Below are 16,949 nucleotides of genomic sequence, written 5' to 3'. Positions count from 1 at the left end.
ATGCGGTTTTACGGCGGATTCGCTGGTGAACAGAACACTTTTTATTCTCAGTCGATAGAGGTTGCCATCCATTCTTGACTCGTTGGAACAGTTGAAGTTGATTGCTCTTCGTGGAAAAAGCCATGGTTGGTAACAGGTCCAATCAGGATTTTAATAAGGAAACTACTCTGGCTTTCGTCAGGAAGCAGAAGGCCTCCCGAAAATGCCAGAAATCTCAACTTTTTTCAGACTTTAGCATCTATAAGAAAGAGAGAGCATGTTTCTTGAAAAAGAAAAGGTATGAGCTGATGAATCTATCATTGACACTTGCGTCAATAATGCCTTACTACAAATAATTTTGTTTCACTTAAAACTATACGTATAATATACAAACTACGTATAATTTATTTATTTACAAGTGCGATTCTGCAAATATCTCGGGTCCAGCCTGAGTGCATTCTACTTGTAATTCATTATATGTATAAATATTGCACATCCCCTTACACATAGATGTTCCCTGGTGGTCCGCTGTTTTGTGGATAAATAAACTGATAATCGCAATAATATAATATTCAAAAAGAGGGGCCCACGATAGAATGAACACTGGGCACGCCCCTCTCGTAACACACTAAGACACACGCTGAACCTTCCACTAAGGATGATTTTTCTATCATAAAACTAGCTTCTCACGAAGGGGATAGATAATCGGTGCCAAGAACAGCCAGCAGATCTGACGGTCGAGGAGACCATGCCACCAAAGATAATCAAAGACGCTCTCAAAGTCGGTAAAAATGCCCAATTGAAATTTGCTGAAAGAGGCTTCGACATGAAAGACAATTCCCCAAGGCACCTTCAAAAGATTGAACAGCCTTAAAGCCAAATTGTTTCGAGAGCTTTGTCAATAAATAAGGACGCTGATTCCAAAGAGGCACGTGGCATTTCCTGCACTTTACCACGATTTGCCTCGCGATATTTCAATATGGTCTTGTGGGGGGTGGAAAACAAAGATGATTTTTTATATATTTAGTTATTTATTTATTTATTCCTTATTTGTACTGTTCCCTTATAACTATAATTAAAAATGACCTCTATTCCTTACACCCCCACGTACACATCTGACTTTGCTTCACAGGAGAATTCCAGATTCGAGGGAACTTCTCAATTGTGTATAATTCCCTTTGGAAAGGCTGAGTGTTCAGGAATAACAACTCACAAATTAACAAACAAAGTTTATTTATATATATATATATGCAACAAAATATACAATTGAATATAAAACATGTAATATGCATACAAGGTTAAGTCAAGGATACCTTGCATATATTATTCTTATATTAACCATCAATATGCTATTTTCATCATTATATTCTGTGTTCTCACCATTCTGTTACAATACACTGAAGACCAATCTTAACTTTCTTAAAGTCTCTGTTTGTTATTAGTCTTTCAGTTGGACCAAAAATTCTTAATCAATACAAACACTATATCCAATTACCTATCCTTAGATCATTCAAAGATTTTCACTATATTCAATTATCTATCCTTAAAACATAGTCAAAACTTCTCATATAAACTTTATTATCCTTCTAACACATTGTAATCATTTGAACAACAATTTAATCTGTTACTCATTCTTCGTTTCTCTTGCATTTTACAATAACCTTTTTGAATTAATTAAACTCTGTTAGTATATATATATATATATATAATTTACTTAAGGGATAATTTATCTATTAATTTACTTCTAGTGCTATCTCTGTTTTTTATTAATTAATCACTATACTGTTTTACTAACAGTCCTTGTTAACTTACAGTACTTACTATTATCTTTTTTTTTTTTTCTTTCCTTTGCTTTCCGGGGCGGTTTCAAACTCCCATTTTTGGCTCACTGAGGATCTCCTTCATCTGCTTTTACCTGAATTTGGTACAGATGATTTTTTTAGGAACTCTTGGCTGCATGGGACTGGCGTTCTTTCTCCACCTTATTAAAACCTATCACAAGGAAAACTCATAGAGCATCTCACACTACTCCTTCTCCTCTCCACTTTATTAAAACTCATCACAAGGAAAAACTCATAGGGTTCTACCCTCGTTTTTCCGCTCCACCTATTAAGAACTTTTTTTAAGAAAGAAAACTTCCCCAGGGCGCTACTCTTCTCTTTTCCCACCAAGCCCAAACACTCAACTGGTAACTGACACATATTTGCTACCACAACAGAACCCTCAACTGTCCATGTTACTAACTCATTTTACCTATCTCGACGAAAATCTCGACTGCTGTGTCCACTGACTATTTCATTTTCCATAGCACCAACAAAAACTCAACTTAGAATCCCACTAACTCATTTTCCTAAACACCCACATAACTCAACTCGGGGATCTGTCTCTGACTCATCTTCCCAAAACACTCCCAAATTCTCAACTGTGTGTCCTCTGTCTCTCCCCGTTCACTCACTTTTTGTTCATCTCAATTTCTGTACCACCTACATATGTCAAATTATTTTTAGTTTTCAGTTTATCCAATCTTACTCATTTTATCAACTTTCTCTCTCTTCTTATTCGCTAATTTTTATCTTTCTCACGCTGTTTCCTTATTGTTCGATCTAACTTCTTATTTTAAGAAATTTGTAAACTTTCTCTGGCTGTCAGTACCTTTCTGAAGTCAGCCGCTGATAGTTATACTGTAGCAGACTAATCTCCCACGATCTAAAAACTTGCCATCACCGACAGCCAGACAGACTTAAATCTAATTCCCAGCATTTGTTCCGTTTTTACCACCTTATTATCCTCTTCAGGTGTCACCGATTAAAGAAATGTCCCGACTACATACCGCGCTATTGTTTACCAGAGTTGACCCTTCTACTAATAGCTTTTGCAACTGGTTTCTATTGTTTTGTTTGTTTGTGTGAGCTGAGAGTCGAGTGTCCCTAGGTAGCTAATAGCTTTAAAATGTAAACATAACAGGGGCACCACTGAGGAACGAAAACAATCCCCGACCAGTTCATTCTTCATTTCCTGCATTCTCTTTTTTTCCATCTGTGGGCTTCACTCAACATTTATAGGTGGAGTAATGCATTCTGAAACATTTCAGTCCTGGATCTCTTCTCTGTGCAAAGCTTTTCTGTGTCTGCTTGAAGATCGTTGTACATCTTAATGGTGTTCAAAGGAAAACATCGTTGAAGGCTTCCCAGCTGCGTGAGCGCGCTACTGAGTGGAGGGGATGAATGATGTTCTATTCGCCCACCTTTGCGTCATGCAGGGCCGAGTCAACAAGTACTGAGCTTTTGGCGAGTCGAGTCAACAGTTTCTCGAGCGTGAGAATGTTCTTTGTGACGATTATGTCCACCAAGTTGGCATTCAAAATATATAATCGGAAATATAGGGTCGGGAAGGAATTCTGAAACAAACGCTTATTAAACAATAGCGAGAGAATCCTTTGCCTGAGTTTAAAAAATCTTAAAATAAACACATTCTCAATTAAATGTAAACCGGGGCATTTTTTGTATTAACTTCACTTAGAGCAATTCTTAACTGCTCTTCGGAGAACTCAGGAGTCTCGTGACTAGGGTAGTACATTTGATTATTATCACGTCTCCTCTATTTACTCCAGTTTCTTCCTCCCTTCCCCCCCCCGTCTTCTGTCTCCCCCTCTCTACCTGCAACTTAGCGTACACCACCCACACGTCACAATTTAGTCCGACCCAAAACTTTTTCGTCAAATATTTGACCTGTTTTCATGCTCAGCGCCATCCCCTTGCAATCGAATTTAAACTGCGCGCGTGCGGTTTTTTTTTTTTTTTTTTTAGGCCCTGAAATCTCAGGGAATTAGGTGACAGGGCCACCCAGAGAACCATTTAAAATACTAGTGTGCCTGGTCTACCTCCATGAGGCATGTTGTGGACAACGTTGGGACTCTGCAGGGGTCGGTCGGACAGCTGAATGCTCAAGTGCATATGTACAAAATCCCTACACTTTTAAATCTCTGGCCTTCCCAGCGAACTAGTTCACGTACAACGCGGAGATGGGGGAACCCCTGGTGCCAATTAACACTAAACAAACTCTACACCCTTCCCCCCCTCGTCCACCCCTTACTTACTATTCTCCAGTGGCTCTTGAGGAAAGCGATAAACAAATAATAATAATAATAATAATAATTTCGTAAAAAAACCATTTCTTTTAATTCACTTCTTTCATCGTCTTAGGGGGCATGCGTTAACCCAGAAGTGGATGATCAGACCCTGGAAAACGAATTAGGGTGTTACAGAGAGAGCGAGAGAGTCTTAATGGATGTGGGACTTCCACTAAACTTCCCTCGGACTGTTTGCAGAGCGTTTCCTTTGTCGTAACCGGGGTGGTGGTGTTTTATCTCAGTTTGTTTTTTTGCTCTTCGAGTGAGTGACGCCGGGAAAGATAATGCGGCGAAGAGAGTTCAAGCAGCGGATTTCTGCAGCAATTCCGATCGCTCTTCTGCCAAGGTTACGGCAACAGATGTGTCGAAGGTGTCGACGCGCCATTTGTCAACATTTGTCGCCCGGACACATCCCTCGTCACTATCCCTTAACGACGGACAGAGGTCGCTGCGGTGTGCGCCACGGATGATTTATTCAGGTCACGGGTGAAAGTGCGGTGTTGTGTTTCTTCGCTGTTCGGTGTCGGCAAATGGAGACAAAACATCGCTTACATCGACACGCGCCCCGCGAGTAGTGTGACAGCGGTGTCGACGAGTGACGAAAGTTTTATGCGAAGACATTGTCCGCGGAAAGACGTTTCGTTGTCATGGCAACGTTTCTCGTTCGTTCGTTCCGGATATTTAGAACTCCCCGGCCAAGCGAAGGGCGAGAAACGAGCGCAACGCATTATGGGAAGACGTAAGAGGTAGCGCGTGGAATTAATGAGATATGGAATGTGAAACGCTCTCTAACCTATCCCATACCAATGCGGTGTGTTGCGCCATCTGGCGACGAGAATGTGGTGAGTGAAGTTCGAGGGAAATCCCCAAAAAATGTCATCGAGTTTAAGAAAATTCTTTCCACTGCGAGAGGGGGGAGGGGAGGGGACGGGGGAGGGCTACCAGGGTGGCTCAAGTGCCTATCGACGAGCACTCGACCCCACGAGTGTCAAAGTCCTCCACTTGGCTGAATCGTTTCCCTCTTCAACTCACCCACGAAACGAGCCTTTGGCGCGCGCATGTTGCTCTACACCTACAACACGCTGCCGCCACCGACGCCGCCGCGATCCCTTCTCATGCGACCCTCGACGTTTGAAGTGTCAAAATACTTGCACAACGCGTCACGTGCGCGGTCCTGCCAGAGCGGGGGGACTGCTATTCCGGGACGAAGCTGCGATTTGTTCGTCTTCACGAAACGGGACCGGCCTGGCTGCGTTCAGGTGTGCTCGGCCATCTCCATTCCGTTGATCTCGCGCTGCCAGGGAGTCCTTCGTGAGGTGGATGCGGCATCAGCACCGCCAGTTCGACACTTGACTTCGTGCTTTGGTGCGAAACAATTTTAACCTTCGCCCTCCAGCGAATCGCTGCATGGAACACGCGCTGGTCTGCTGCGCGTGCGAGTGGTGCCCACCGATCGAGGATTGTGACCCGTCCCGCCATGAACCAGTTCAAGAAAGTGTCCTTCCAGCGGGTCCACACGTCCAGTCGCATGACGGAGAGTAGGCAGGTGCTCACCAAGTCCGTGTCCGTGTCGTACAACACTTCCGTGAGCAGGAAAGTCACGGGACAGAAGACGGTCCACCTCTCGTCGAAGCAATGCTCAGGGTAAGTGCACACTTCCAGCCAGTAGGTTTACTCATCCGGGGTATTAACAGTAGCGGCGTTAGAGGTGGGGAAGGGGGGTGTACTTTTATTTTGAACCGATCTTTAGAGTTTCTTCCGAGGAATGCCGTGAAGATTGAGTGCCACGAGATGCACGAACACACTTGCCTTCGGAGACGTGTCCAGCAGTTAGCTTAGGCCGCACTGCGGGTCGCCAAAGGAGCGAGTTCATTTAAAGCGCGAGCCGTGTTTAAGGCCGAACTGCGCGTTATGTCTGAGCACGTGAGGGTCCACGAAACGATGTGATCGGTCCATTGAACTGTTCGGATTCAGTTTAAGGAACGTGGAGTGCACTCCTTAAAAGGCCATCGAGCAGAGGGAGATGCGGAGGGGGGGGGGGAGTGAGAACATTCCCGCACTTCCCCAGATAGCGTTTGTCAATTACTGCATTTACAGCCAGCTGGTGTCGTATTATACTGTCACGTGCGTCACTTGTCCCCCCCCCCGCACCGCTGTTTTCTTTTATACCTGTCTCATCGATTTGTAAATATTGTAACAACTGCAATTACTCGTGTTTTTTGGCTCTAAAAATAAGTAGTTTTTTTCAACCGATTTTTGATTTAACTTCAGTTTCGGACATCTGTATCGTCAGTTCATCTGTCTTTCTTTCTTTCTTTCTTTCCAGTTTTTTTTTTGCAAATATGTCGTCGTTGACGATTTTTTCTCGCTTAACCGCTGCATTTTCCCATTTATGTTCTATTTTTTTTATGTATATTTTTCTACTTTTCTGTTTCCTCCCATATATGTTTTTTTAATTTATAGTTGAAAAGAAGAGTGCATAAAGGCATTCCAAATGCAGTTCGAGGAGAAGTTGGGTCTCGTTTACTCAATATTCCCCGTTTAAAGCTTGAACGGCATTTCTCGCACACTGTCAGAGGGTAGAATGTAAAGGGTTTACAGTTGTACCCTTTGTTTACAGTTCTATGAGTATAAAAATCGAAGCAAAGTTAACATTTTTTGTTTTGCAGTTCAACATTTTATTTTCATTTCATTTCATTTTAGTCTATTTCAGAGAGAGAGAGAGAGAGAGAGAATATCTTTAATTACTGGATGAAATAGAATATTGATAAATAAATACAGTTGCAGTCACGGCCAAAGGCCAGGGGTTCACATCACAGTGTAATATCTTTACTGCAATCAGCGAAAATAAGTAAATTTTCCATGTCTGCCAGATGCAATGCCAATAACAGCAAAAATGCTGGGGGTTTAATACAGAAACCAACTAAAACTGTAACAACAAAAAAAATAAGTTGTAAACGCATGAAAACAGTTTTTTTTTTTTTTTTTTTTTTTTACAATATCAACAAAGCAATCGAGGAAAAATAGTGACAGGCACTCGGTTGAAGACGTGAGCTGCTCCCTGATGATACGTCTTCTGTAGGTTTTGTCCTCAATGAATTTCTTGTAGTCAGCATCCGCCATAGCCTAGTGGTCAGGCGCGCGGGTGCATAAGTACACGTGCCTTGAGTGACCGGGGTTCAAGCCCGTGACTGCTGAATACGGTGCTGTTTCTTGTATTCTGTCTATCTTGTGAACTCCTCTGACTGTTTGGTCGTCCCGGAGTATAAACAGAAAATTTATTTATTTTATATCCTGGACGTTTTGGAGCATCTCCATTGGCAGGAATCTGACGCCCTTCCTGAGTTCCACGCAACGGACTGTAAAGAAGGGAGGGGCCCTTAAGGGTCTCGGGGTGATTCTCCAACTACAAATCTGCGAAAAACTTGGCGTGTTAATTTCACCCGCTGTCACTTTAATGGTGACGAGCAAGCGGAGGGTGAAGATCCGTTCTGTAGTATCATTTCTGAAGTATCAGTGAAGGGTGGAAGCTTGTGCTTGAAGAGAACCCACCGAAGAAGCCAGTACTGATCAGATGAGATGGTTTGCAGCGTGGTTTTTGCTGCCGACGCCCAGATTTCAGATCCGTAGGTAATGACTGGCCGAAGAAACCGGTAAACATATTGAATGGTGTACTAGGATTCTGTATACTAGGATCCACAACAAGGTCTGCCGATCCAGATGGCAAGCCATCTGGATCGGCAGACCTTGTTGTGAATATCTGCCACATGGTGTTTAAAGCTAAGCTTAGGGTCAAAGGTGACCCCAAGATCTCTGTGCTTGGTTACTGGAGTGATGGAGGTTCCATGGATTTTCAGGTTTAGTCGAGTTGGGTGTGATTTGAGGAGGAAACCTTTTGTGCAGATTTATTTCAGTTAATCCGGAAAGAGAACTGTGCTAAATATGTAACTAGAGCTTTTAGGCTGTTGTTGATGGTGTCGGAAGCAGTCTCAGGTTGGTCGGTCCCATGGATCCGATAGAGGAGCTTCAAATCATCTGCGTAGCTGAGAAAATCCATTTCCTGGCATAGGAATGAAAGCCCAGACAGAACTCCGCCCTGGGGAACACCTATACTGATTTTCTTAGTGAAGGATTTTTTATTCATCGTCAGATGAAGAACCCTGGTTGTAAGAAGCGACTTTAAGAATTCAAGGATATTTCCTTTAATCTGGTATCCCTCCTCACAAAGCTGAAGGAGGGGCTGAACATCAATGCAGTCGAAGGCAGACTGGATATCTAGGTACACAATTGCCATCTCCTCCCTGTCTTGTAGAGCCTCCAGAATGGTGTTAGTGGTTGCCAGCAGGTTGGTAACGGCGGACCTGCGTTTCAGTGCATAATGGATAAATTGTGAATTGCATGGGAGAACCTGGTTGGTTAATATGGGAAGAAGGAACTTCTCCATAACTTTGAGGGTGCATGACGCTTTCATGATTGGCCTGAACTGTGATAATGAGGTAGTTCCATCTGTTTTTGGAATTTCCCGAACTATATATTGGTTCCAGGCTATTGGGAAACTTTGAGTTTCCCAATAGCATTCCCAATGAGAATTCCATTTAGGATTCTTAGAAGCGCATCTGTGATGAAAACACTTACGCTCTTAAGGATAAATTGTGGGATCCCATCAAATCCAGCACATGATGTTGGTGGGATACTATTGATGGCCTGGATGAGCTCTCCTTTTGTAATGATGATGGATGTGAGGGTATCTCGCTGACAACTGTTGTGAAGGTTCTTACGGTCTGACGCAGATTTGGGCTTGAATCTTGTAATGTAGTCAAGCCATTCGATCGGATTAATTTGTTGAGGAAAATTATCATGTCCCACCTTAAACGGTGTCTTCCCTACCTTGAGGGTTTTATCAGTATAGGTTTTCATGGCTTTAGATTTACATCTGTTAAACTGAGCACTGGTTTTTGAGTATGCTATCCTGTCTATTGTGTCTGATGTGGCTTTCCATTTTGCATGAAGCCTTTGCTTATTCTGAAATTCGAGGCTGAGCTGTTGGTTCCACCATGCTTTGCTACGGCGAGAAATTGACACTGTTTTTGACGCTGCAGATCGAGCAATGGAATTCAGTCAGCAGGTAAGAAAGTGCATCCCCAGCTGTGGATGACATTGGTTTCGGGCATCCCAAGGAAAGATGGACGCTGCAAAGCAGCATTTCTGTGAATCGAGAACTGAAGGACTAATCACAGTTTTCTTAATTGGTATCTGATGTTGAAATGGTGACTTGGAATCAATTGGGAGACAGAGGGCTGTTGATAAGTGGTCTGACATGAAGGCTGTTTCAGGCTGGCTGTCTAAGGTAAGGGAGTCTGTTGCAAAATGTAGGTCTAACTGGCTAGTGCCTGTAGTGGGGGTAAAGTTTTGGAGGGTCAGTCCTACTGCAGCCAGACAAAAATCTATGAAGACTGTATTTGTCTGAGCTAATATTGAAGTCTCCACACACAAGCAAAGTTGCTTTTGGGTGGCATTGATTAATGATCCAGTTAGAGACCTCTTGTATAGTGTTCTTAACTGAAGGTGGGGGGGATATAGACTGTGCACACGTCAAGTCTGTTGTCTTGGACATTGAATGAAACTCTTACAACTTCAAACAGTTCTGTCTTGAAAGTGGCTGAACTAGTTAGTAAGAAATTCTGTGTGTTGAAGAGAATAATAATAAATAATAAATACATTTTCTGTTTATACTCCGGGACGACCGGATAGATAGAATACAAGAAACAGCACCGTATTCAGTGGTCACGGGATTGAACCCCGGTCACTCAAGGCACGTGTACTTATGCACCCGCGCGCCTGACCACTAGGCTACGGCGGCCTCCTACACCGCCGCCAGTCCTCCGCTCTCTTGAGGCAAAAATGCCAGAGAAACAGGCAGGTTGAGAGAAGGTGAAGTCCTCTTCATTAGGGGAGAGCAAGTCTTTGTAATGCAAATCACGGCATACAACCTTGATTGGAGAAGCATTTCCATTGTCTGAAGCTTATTTCTCACGCTTCCGGAGTTTTGGTAGAAAATAGTGCACATCATAGAGGTTTTAATGTGTGTCCTTGTTGGAGCTCTGGTGGCCTTCGAATATCGGCTTTGATTCGTTCTGGAGGTAATCCTCACTTTAATCTTCATATGTTCCTCAGCAGTTGGTGACAGGTGTTCTTGTCGCTCACTTGCTTCTATGAGGCTGTTTGGACCTTTGGAGAGGTTTGGAACAGTATAACCTGAATGCTTCTCCCCTTTCTTAGACTTCATTGTGGGTCTGAGTCAGCTCTTCCTTTCCTTCGTAATGGTTTCATACCGTTCTGGAAACTGCATCTCTGTAGAGAGACGCTTGGAAGGGTAGAAACGTTTCACAAATGCCCCGGCAGGCCAAGATGATGCAAGGCTGATTAGTTTATAACTATAAACTAATCAGCCTTGATTCCCTAGATTCCACAAAAGTTATTTTGAATGATGCATAGTATGGTTGTTTGATGGTAAGCCTAGTAACTTCTGCATCTATACCTATGCCTTCATTCAGATGTGATCTCATCTGTTCAACCGTTGTCTGTGGGGAAAGCTGTGTGACAAAAATTGATCTATTACGTGTCGAGATTTAATTAATTGTGTACACAACGGCATAAAAAGCAACATTTAAAAAATGTAATTGCGATCCTTTACATAATGCAGTGTTAACGATATTCACATGCTGAATCACGCCAGCTCATATTTACAATAATATACACCAATCGCACTCGTGCCGTCTCTGTGGAGACGCATCGATGCGCCCTTGTTTAAAAACGCGTGCGTATGGTGAGACTTTGCCCCCACACGTAGCGAACGAATTTCTTCGAAGCACAGGAGAGCTTGACAGATGGCGTAAAGAGGGGCACGAGCTTGTTTTTATTGGCTTCTGTGATTCGAGCGAGCTGCTAAGACCTTTTCCGTATAGGTTTTATCGATGCAGAACTTATTCAAGTCGACATCGAGGTGCTGGACTTCCGGTAGCATTTCGTTTGGGAGGAAGCGGTCCGAAGTATGAACTCTTCGATGCTTCTCGCTTCGGTATTCTCCAGTAACACGAATCCCAAATGGACGGAGTTGAGATTTGGTCTGTGGCCATTTTAACTGTGGTTACCAGTCGCTGTAATTCGAGAATATCAGGTACTCGCTGCATCCCCAGTGAAGTAGCTAAGGTTCTAGTTCTGTCCTATGTTCAGTCACTGTAGCCTATAATTGCAGATTAATACTTCTAGACAAGTACCAGCTGTCGACCGTTCATTAACCCCCTTGCTTGGTGCTGTAAAGAGCTATGTAAGGTCACGGTACCCGCGTGTACTTTTGTACCCTACAAGAACGCTCATTTGACATGTAGCCGTGTATGGTGTTTTATGTAGGACGCACCTGAACGTCAGTGCAACTCCACCTTTGCACACTGTGATGATTACAGAGCACTGAAAAAGGCCAGAAATGTGTGTAATATTATGTTTGTGCAGTGTGTGTTATTTAGTTGTTTCTGGCCTCTTTGTGAGCAGGCAGGCGATCGCCTGGAAAGCTTGCCCAATGTCCGTCTACACCACGGGGAAGTGGGCCACAACTGCGCACGTACTGTGGCGGACCTCGACTAGTTCGTACTCAATGTTCAAAACGAGTTTTGGGATCATTCAAAGAGAAAAAAAGAAAAGTAATAAAATAAAAAGTCCACTGGTGAAGTTCAATTCTAGTGGATGGCATGCTCCCGTACCTAGGCAGCCCAAACCCAGGTACCTGCAAAAATAAATAAGACAGAAAGAATCTTTATTTGTCCTACCGAATATAGTAGTACATTGGTATGAGACAAATTCCCTTTCACAGCAGAAAATTCCCGGATTAACATAAAATGAAATATAACAAAAAAGCTAAAATATAAAAGGACACGACATCCACTGAAACAACCCATGCGAGATATACTCTCCTTCAAATAATTACGCGCAATTGGGTGCGCCGTTGTTGACACAAAACTGCTAGGCAACTGGAACCACACCGCGGTTTGTTTTTCTATAGTTCTGATCTTCTACAAGCTTATCAAAGTCAATCCCATATGTGGTGATAAGCTGTGAATTGACTGCAACGCTCTGGCTTGTAACAACCTATCGGCCATCTTCAGCCTGTTGGCTATCTTCCTCCGGGATTTCGTGCCTCTTAAGGCAGATGGTGGGATGTGCCCCCCCCCACATAGCTACCAGAAGCAAGGTGAAGAGATCACGCCAGTCATCATCTTTATTGTGGTTAACAATCCAATCATTTCCAGGCAATGATGTTGTGGTAAACGCTGCAGTTTAAGCTGTTCAGCAACAGGTCTCAACAGAATTGGGAGACTGTGTTTATTATTAGCCTACTTCAGCAGCCAGAATTCAGTCGCACATATTCTCCTAATATGGGCATGGGTGGCTGACTCCCACAATTCAGCACCATACAATATGGCCGAATGCACTGTGGTTGTTATATGTCGTGCAGTTGTTGTAGTTTGTTTCACATGCAACAGGTGCTGTTTGGTTGTCCAACGTAAGTTCATTCTATTTACAAGCATGTCAAATGGGATGTGAACGTAAGTGTCAAATATTATCCCGAAATCTCTATGAGTTTTGACAATTGGAATAGTTTTGCCATTTAGTTTTGGTTGTAGAAGCGTAGGTTGTCTTTTGAGAGAGTACACCATCATTACAGTCTTCTGTGGATTTAGTACCAAGCCAAATCGATCTAAATACATAAATAACTCCAGAAGCTTACGATTTATCTTGTCACACAATGCACTATTGGTCATAGGTGGTTGGATGGTGGTCGGAATTTTAATTTCGTCTCCTTAAGTACATACATCAACCCTACCCTTGCACAACGGGATCAGCATCACGGTAAAAAGGAGTCCGGATAATACTCCACCTTGTGAAAGTCCTGCATGAACTGGGCGTTGGAGGATCTCATTCTCTGTATGGAAATACATGGAACGACAGGTTAGTAAGGACTGGAAGAACTTCAGCATGTTTCCCTTTATTTGGAAGGGGTGTTGGAGCAGATGCAGTAGGGCACTACATTTAGACTATAAAAGGCTGCTTTAATATCAGCATATATTATATAGCAACTTCATTTCGAGCTTGGAAGGCATTCAATATCTCGGTTTGTAATTGTAGATCTATTGGTTATTGCATAATGAATTTGTTGAGGTTGACTGGCCAGTATCTGATCGGTCAACTTTGGCAGTAGACCTTTCTCCTGTATTTTTATGAGTGTGGATGCGGTGAATATATAGGCCTATGGTGCTCCATGAGAGTAGGCTTTGTAATTTTTGGCATTGGGATTACAGCATACTTATTCCAGCTTTCAGTGGAAATTATAATTCTATCCTTGCTCACTCGGCGAGTGAGCAAGGATAGAATTATAATTTGCTTCGAGTGGTTCAATTAGGAATGGGATAAGGCACTTTACCATGACCAGCTGTCCTAGTGGCCCTAAGGGGGTTAATACTCCGTACTAGCGCTTCCTTAATGATAGTAACAAACTCCAGCTCATATTCAACCAACGGAACCCAGTCAAACTCTATACTTGTGACTTCTGACGTTGGTAAATCTGCTGATGTGGTTCATCTAAGCTTCCAAGTCCAGTTCCTGATATGTCTCAGATTTATACCAGCATCGCGGCGGTAGTTTCTCCCTGTCAAGTGTATTATTCATATAGCTGTTACTTTCTGTAGATTTTTCCCTATTAAATATTGCTCTGGCCCTCGAGTAATTATTCTGTGTTGTACATCATTTGACAATTTCCATTTTCTGTGCACGGTTTGCTTCTGTTTAAACGAAACAGTTAGGCTAGAATTCCGCCAGGCTTTCGATTTCGAAGAGATCCTTACTACTTTGTAAGCCGCAAATTCTGCAACAGAGTTGATCCAACCGGTTAAGAGGGTTGTTGCGAGTAAGGCGTCCCATGTGAGTAGGCATTCCCATGGGATACAGCTGGCAGCATACAAACATTTATTCAGGTCCGGAAAGGCTAGCGAAGTCACAAGCTGGCTCTTACATTTGCTGTTGACATTAAAATCGATATACGGCAGCATTATAAGGATTACAATTGGACTATGATCGGATATAAAAGACGTTTCGGGCGGTACATACATCAATTATACATTTACCAGAAGACAGAATCGGGTCAAGTCCATTTTCGCCTCTTGCATGTTGGTCACTGATAAAAAGTGAGATTGAGCATGATTGCTTGCAGCCGTTCAGCGCGGTGTCCAGCAGGTTGTTGTGCTGTGATGGATGGTTAAAATCTCCACATACCATGTGGGTGGCTGACGCATGTAATTGAGAAGCCAGTCAACAACTTTATTTATCATTTCTAGATTCGGGACAGGAGGGAGGGAGGCATGTAGACGACTGCTATATCTAAGAGCGTTCTGTGGCGGTACAGTGCGTGCTTATTGCAGTGGAATACTCGAGATGAAGAATATTGGCTTTCACGAACCTTTTAGCAATTCGAGGAATTTTCTACATTGAAATTTTGGACTATTCTTCTCTGGTGAGAGGACACCTTGCATGAACTAAATGCAGTCCAGCAGATCCATGTAATAGATAGGAAGAGATTGGATGTACATATCTCTATATTTGCTTTATTATGACTTCAGTGTTGTCTAAAAATACATTTTGGCTCTGTGGTGGAGCTTTTATATTGCAATTTGTCAAGAAGTCTTTGACAGTAGTCTGCAAATCAGACTCTTGCTGGTGTAATTCCACTATAAGACTTTTTTTTTCTTTTCTTTTTTTATTATTATTTTTATTTTTTATTTATTTATTATTTATTTATTTATATATATTTTTTTTTTTTGCTGACTCTCATGTCTGGGCAAACTGGGAGCGGGATTGCTGGCACCCACCGGTGTTTCACTACTTTCCGTGTGTGCAGGATTTCTGCATTACAGTACTTTCAACATACACACACGCGCTAATACTTTTATAAGGTCTGTTTCGAAGAGATTCTGCGTCATCACAGATGAACTAGGTGGAGATGTGGACTCCTCCCCCAGGTTGATTGTGAATCATAAGCTCTCGCTCCGCTATCATATCATCTAAAGCCTTCCCTCAGCAGTGCCACTGAATCAAAGTGAACTCTTGGCATTAGAATCAATGGCAAAGAATACAGGCAAATCTCCTAGCTTATCAAGAACACTATCCATATAAAATAAATATATCCGAATGTCAGAGTTCTATTTAAAATATATTGAAACCAATACAAAAGCACCAACAGTAGACTGAATGTTGACTGAATGTTGACAACCCGCATGACTGTTACATAAGAATTCAATTTTGGTTAATACTAATTCAGAATTAAAAACAATTATTGCAGCTTTCACTTCTGGACAAGGATTACATATGCCCCTACAAGAAAGGGGATAACCAACTATCTTAGCATTCACATATCATTCTTTGGACTCGAAACGCTGGAAAAAAGAAGAGATAAATCCGACTTACCCCTTCTTAACCAGCTGTTCAATGGTACCCTGAATTGCCCTCATCTCGTCTCACAAATAAACTTCAACGCACCGACAAGAGCGTTAAGAAACCATCCACTGCTGAAACCATCCTATGCGAGAACTAATTATGGATACTACAACTTCTACAACAGGACTTCAAGATCAATGAACAAAGCAAATGTGGAGATATTTGACACCCCCGGACACTTCAAGAGGCAACTGAAATTGCTAACCTCATCCATTACCTGACCTTAAAAAAATGGATTCTGCTTGCAAGTTCTAAGACTCTGATTGTGTGCGAAGAAATACCAGTAATCTGCTTTGTGTTCACTTAAATAGTACGGATGAGTTCTACTTTTATTTATTTTCTCTGTACATTTCAATTGAGTAGTCTTCTTATGTACATTTACTTCTCTCTTTACTTTGAAATGTATACGCCAAGCTTCTGCTTTGAAGCTGTGCAATAATGCTTTGTAGCTGCACCCTCAGGCACGTATGTTTGCTGTTTTATAGCTGTTAACAACAACAACAACAATAATAATAATAATAATAATAAGGCTCTTGGATGAAAACAACATCGATATTTTCTCGTTGACATACAATTGCAAGCAGAGTCCATTTTTTGATAGGTGGAACAGGACCAGGGTATGTCTGCCAGGGACAAAGGTTGATGACGTTGTAGAGCGAATATCATCTTTTAAGGGCACAAAAGGTGATATAGTTGTACACGTTGGCACTAACGATATTAAGAGTAGGAGACCGGCAGAATTACTTAACAAGTACAGGTCACTGCTGAACAAAAGCCGAGAATTAGGGTTGAATTTGAAAGTGTCTGCAATTCTGCCCAGACACGATAGGAGGGAGTATATGATGAGAGCCTTGTCGATCAATTCGGCCCTGGAAAGATTGTGCAAGGCTCAAGGGGTAGACTTTTTTTCAGCCTGGACTGTACTTGTTAACAGGAGAGATTGCTTCTACAGGGATGGGATACACTTAAATAGAAAGGGTGCAAGAATATTTGCTGATGCTATCGAGGCAGTGTTAGGTGGGTCCGAAAACTGCTAGCTTGGGGGGAGACAAAGACCAATAGATTGACAGTAGCCACTGGCAGAGGTGAAAGAGATTCTTGCACTGCTTCTATTGGAATGAGCAGAAGCCTGAAAAACAAGATGCAGGATATTTCAGAGACTGCTGGGAGCCATTGCGGTACAAGTAAACACATGGGTTGTGTTAGGGTAGCTAAGAATAGAAACAGGTGCAGGTATACTTGCGTGTACACCAATGCTAGGAGTTTAGTAAATAAATTTGATGAATTTGAGGTATTGCTC

The sequence above is a fragment of the Mastigoproctus giganteus genome, chromosome 5 (genome assembly GCF_048544385.1).
Source record: "Mastigoproctus giganteus isolate SK-2022 chromosome 5, ASM4854438v1, whole genome shotgun sequence".
NCBI classification, from domain to species: Eukaryota; Metazoa; Arthropoda; class Arachnida; order Uropygi; family Thelyphonidae; genus Mastigoproctus; species Mastigoproctus giganteus.
This window is presented reverse-complemented; position numbering follows the sequence as displayed.